The sequence below is a fragment of the Amaranthus tricolor genome, chromosome 2, assembly GCF_026212465.1.
Source record: "Amaranthus tricolor cultivar Red isolate AtriRed21 chromosome 2, ASM2621246v1, whole genome shotgun sequence".
Lineage (NCBI taxonomy): Eukaryota > Viridiplantae > Streptophyta > Magnoliopsida > Caryophyllales > Amaranthaceae > Amaranthus > Amaranthus tricolor.
Window position 1 is genome coordinate 13,465,761 of NC_080048.1, and position 6,000 is coordinate 13,471,760.

Below are 6,000 nucleotides of genomic sequence, written 5' to 3' on the forward strand. Positions count from 1 at the left end.
AAGTTTTCACTTTGTCTGAATAAAACTAAAATGCATGGTCCCAAATGATTAAGAGGAAATCGCATGCTCTCTTTAAATAGATACAGCTAGGTTTAACCGTTTAATAAATTAAATTTGTTAATCATCATATTTTTTGTTATTGTAAAGCATGACAGTAAATTTTTTTAAATAAAAAATGACTCGGGCTGAGCTTTTTGATCCTGGCCCATGTAAAGGCCATTTTAAGAATAGAAGACCCGTATCTGAACCAGCTATTTGAGGTCTCCCTCAAAGGAGAAACAGGAGTAAAGCACAATAAGAATAATAGGAAGAACACAATAATAGGAAACTCTTTTGGTTTTCACCCTAGCCCGTCTCTTTTGTATTTGCCCCCACTCTCAATGTTGTGTGTTAAATTTATGAACTCATAAGCCCTTTATACAGAGGCATACAACATTCTAGATTACATTCTGAAGTCTATAAATGTAGAAGCAAATCGAGAAATAATGCACCCATCATTGCACCCAAAATGTAAGAAAACTAACTGTTGGGCATCTTAGGCTGGCTGCTCGGACGAGCCACAAATCTGCTCAAACGAGCGACCAGATCAGAAAACCACTGCCTGCTGACCACACTGCTCGATCGAGAAACAACCTGGTTAAACAAGCAGCCTTGTTGCACCATCTCTAACTGCTTTTCTCATAGCGTTGTTTGAGCAACTTAACTACCATCCCTTGCCTTATTCAAGGCATTGTCTTGCACCCTTAATGAAATCTTTTTATGATTTGTTCAAAGTTTTCGTTGCATTAACTAAAGCATCTCATATACTACACATTGATCACCTCATGTAATGACTCAAACCTCAACACACTATAATTCTACACATCTCCATTGTGCTTCTCCAACGTACAAGACAAAACATGTTCGATTATGCGTTCAAAATCATCTAGATTACTAGGAGTTTTAGTACTTGCTTCGACAAACTTATTGCTATAAAAGGTGAAATGCTTACAAGGTCACATGAAACATTTCCTTAAGAAATACTTCTCCGACATCGATGTCTTGGGAACGTACTTGAAGTCTGCTTCGAGTTACAATGAATGTTAGTAAGAGATTTCACACTACATGATACAAAACTGTACCAACGTTAGTGGGTATGGTTTTGTATTGTAAAAGTTTGACACTTTATTGGTTTGTACCAAGTGTGCTAATGTATATGTGTAGGAACTCATAGATGTAAAATTGCGGAGTATAACAACAATTGTTAAACATCTATAACTTAGGGAAGCATGTATATTATATTATATGAAAATGACTTCTATGGTAACGTAGGGATTAAGTACTGCAAAGTACTATCGACTCAAAGATTAGTATCGAATAAGATACCTTTAGTTAGTACACTTAGATATAGATCAATGATGTGGTAACACCGAAAAAAAAAAACGAAACACGTGTTCTTTTCTTTTTTTTTTTTTTTGTTTCTCTTTCAGTCTGTTATAATATGATTGCTAGGCCTATTTATATAAAAAAGGTTAAAACTCTAACTGAAAACTCCTTTTCATATAAACCATAATATTTGACCATTAAGGGTAATTGAGCACTTTCACCTTAATATTATTAACCTGGTCAAAATTAATATTTTATCTATTGTTTTGTGACCTCTTAAGACTAGACATTTACTCTATTTGGTCTAATCTTATTATTCCAAAAACATGCATTATTACGTTCATTATTCTCTAGCAAGCAACATACGCATATTAAATGTACAAATTGTATATATTAATCCTATATGTATTTAATATGTATTGTTATATTATTCCTCGGACATAAGCCTTCAATAATCTCGTACTTGTCCGTAGACAAGATGACAATACTAGAATTCCCTAAGTCTTAAGATATCAAATATTTCCAATATAGTACATAGCTCCTTGTGATGTTAAAATTTTACCGCAAAATTCTTTCTTGCTCTCTTTGAGTTCGAATTAGACTAATTTGTGTTACAAATAAGCCCATAACTCATGCTCATGCTTTAACTCTTAGTTCTCACTCACAAGTGTCCTAGATAATAATCCTATCAAAACAAAATGACTTATTCGATCTTATAATCCAACTACTCTCATTGAGGCATGGACTAAATCAAACATTGTCTTTATAACCACAGTTTAAGGCAGCGTTTGACAAAGTTAAAGTCAGATCAATTCACCAATGTAGTAAACTACTCATATTTAAGGAATCCATCAATCACATTTTCAAGCTTCTAATATTATTATCAAAATCATGGTCAAGTCTGAGTAATATATCCAATATATATTTACCTGCCTAATTGAAGAAACATTTCCATGTTTCCATATTGTAAGAAACTAAAATATCAAATAATATGCGCCAGTCAATTGATCACTTAATTCCAACTCTTGTGATAAAATAGGGACAATGATATAGATTATGATTTTGATTCACCTTGTGGTATTCCAATTCTCAAAACGTTTCAGATATTCCCACTCAAAAGCATATCATAAAAACAACAATATTTGATTGATACTAAATCAAGATTAAATGTAAACAAAAATTATTTTGTTAAACAAACATTAAAGTATCTTTACAACTGAATAACAAAGATCATATAATGATAAGATACAAAACTATAAATTAAAAAATGAGAGTTTTTGTTTAATCACACTTGAATTTGTAGATATCGTATTGTACTTATTATATTAAATAAGCAAAATTTTGTGGGAAGATGATAATGATGATAATGTAGATATATAAATTGTTATTAACATTTGAGAAAAAGGTGAAACTATATGCATGTTTCACAAATTTTCTTACCGATTCTTCTTTTATGCTACAATTCTAATGCAAAAAAAGTAATGATTAGTATTTATACAAAGAACTTATGTTAATATAATTTCTATGTAGTTTAGTGGTCAAACACTTAATTAAGAAACCTATCGTTGCAGATTCAATCTATGCTAGAAGCTACTTATGCAAAAACTAATTTTTAATAATAAGGATTAACTAAATCTAGGCCCCTTTCATGAGTTGGGCCCAGGTGGTTGCACCTCAAAACTACCCTCAAGAACGACCCTACCCATAGACCTAGTATGACGTTTCATGCTTAGGCTATGGTAATGATTTAATCAAAGAATCTGCAACGTTCTCATCAGTATCAACTTTGCAAACTATTTCATCTCCTCTATTTCATCTAAAGATGTTATCTGAGTGAGATTAAGAATCGTCTTTGTTTGTTTGGATGCTCGAATTTTTGTAACCATCAATGATCAATGCCTCACTTCCTCCATAGACAAGGAAGTTGTTTTTAGTTCTTCTTAAGTACTTAAGGATTGTCTTTGCATCTGTCTAATCATGAACTTCTGCAGAATTCGTCTGGTATCTGCTACACATACACAAAGCAAGTGCAATATCTGGTCAAGTCAAATCATTGCATATATGATCGAGCATATTACCGAGGCATAAGGTATTTTACTCACCCCCTCAACTTCTTCAATGATGATTGCACACTGTGTTTTACTAAGCGACGAGCCATGCTTCATTGGAATGAAACCTCTCTTAGAGTTTTACATGTTGAACTTTGCGATAATCTTATCCAAATAAGCTTCCCGACTAAGTCCAATCATGCTTTAGGATCTATCTTTTTAGTACCTAATCCCATGATTGTACTCTACCTCTCCCAAGTATTTCATAGAGAAACAACTTTTAAGCCAACTCTTGATTGATTCAAGTATGGGAATATTGTTTTGTATGAGTAGTATGTCATTTACAAACAATATAAGGAAGCTTTGAAAAAACAAATGTTTCCATCCTTATCTATTTTCAATTTGAAAAATCATTTGCTACTAATGTGTTTTACTCCATTAGGAAAATTAGTCAAGTTTCATACATGATATTTAAACATCGAATCCATCTCAAATTGCATTGCTCCAAGCCAATTAGCGGAGTGCTTACCCTATAAAGCTTATTTGAACGTCGTTAGGCTCCTGATCGTGTCTTACTTTATCACCAGGACACACTCTCACCATTCATGATCTGTCTCCTAGTTTCAATAAAATTGAATGATTCATAAATTGACAATCATATGTTAACTTCTAGATCCTTTTTAAGTGGAATCATCTAAATTATAAACCATAACGATATCGAATATTAATATATATAACGATGATGATCTAGATGGAGTTGCACTTTGTGCGCTTGGCCTTTTTTTCAAAACATCTACGATATGAAAGCCATCTAAAAACTTGAAATCCATGCTTACCAACTCATTTTGGGGATCAAACTCATCATCCATATTGTTTAAATGTTGAATATTAATTAAGAATGTTCTTTTAGAGAGAAGTTAGAGAGATAAAAATATGAAATGAATTAAGGTTGTTTATGCAAAATCAATTTATAAAAGGTGGTGACACAATTATAGGGTTTGATGAACATCTACCAACCAGGGGAGAATTTAGAAAAATTTAATATCTAGGCCAATGTTATCTGAGCCATCAATCCTCATGTAACTAAGCAAAGTACCGAATAATGTAGTAAGTATCAAAGATGAGCGAGATAAGATCGACAAGGTTCGAAGTACCTTGATGAAGGATAATGAATTTCAATGACTTAATAATGTTTGAAACAAATGAAAATGCAAAAATGACACAATAATTTAAGGACGTTCACCCAATAATGGCTACGTCCTCTGTGGTGTGTAGTTTACTTGTTAATTCTATTTCAAAGGAGTAAAACAACTCTTACTAATGATGTATTACAATTGAGTAAGATAATAACAAAGGCTATGTGTTTAGGCTTAGGGGCTTTTGTTTGATGTGTTAGGATGAACAAATGAGCTCCTTATTTATAGGGGAGATTACACTAATCAACATTCAATGCATTAAAGCTATGAATTAATAACTTTGAAGTAGCTCCAATGACTTGAATGGTCAAAAAAAACATAATCCAAGGAACGTCAGAGGGTCCACTCGACTAAAATAGAGAGCTCGCTCGGTCGAGCGAGGCATAGGAAGCTACTGGAAGTATTCTGACTGTCTGCTTGACCCATCCAAAAAAGTCGCTCGGTCGAGCCCCTTGGTCGAACAACCTACATGAGGCTTCTGAATAGATTTTGCTAGACGAAACATAGTAGAGCATTTACAAAACCTTTTGCACTTGTTCATTAAGTCCCATAACTCCCATGATTAAGTCATACTTCATTACCTTCATTACTTCAATAATTAATCCACACTTAAACACCATCATCAATCATAAACATTAAGTTATCAACTTAATTCACCCATTAACATACTCATAGGATTTCCACACATGAATGCACACATCCATTGTGCACTCAAGTCACCAATTAACTTCATCAATCTCTACCTTGACTTGAGCTCACCCAAGCTAAAGCATTCATCAATTCACTTCATCTTATAAGAATATAAACAAGAACATAAAACAACATACACCTCATATGCCTCAATGAGCATTACATCAAGCAAGGAGCTAGACCAACAAAGTCAACACACAAATCAAAATTGGTTATAGGCAATGGTTCTATCATCATGTCGGCGAGGTTATCTCTAGTGTCAATCTTCTTTAAACCCACTCTTTTGTGCTCAACTTCGTCCCAAATGAAATTATACTTGATATCAATGTGTTTGGACCTTCTATGAAAAATATTTTGATTCCTAGCCAAGTGAATAGCACTTTGGCTATCACAATGCATACTTACCGAACATCTTGTTGCGCATCTCACTAACTAGACCGTTGAGCCACTTTGCTTCTTTAAATGACTCAGCAACGGCTATGTACTCCGCTTCAGTTGTTGAAAGGGCAACCACATCTTGAACTGATGATTGCCAACTTACCGCCGAACCACCCAATGTAAACACGAATCCACTTGTGGATTTTCTAGCATCTAGATCACCTCTATAGTTTGAGTCACAAAACCTGGTTAGCTTGGTTGAATCCTTCCCATACATTAAACAAGTATTAGAAGTACATTTCAAATACCTCAATAACCACTTA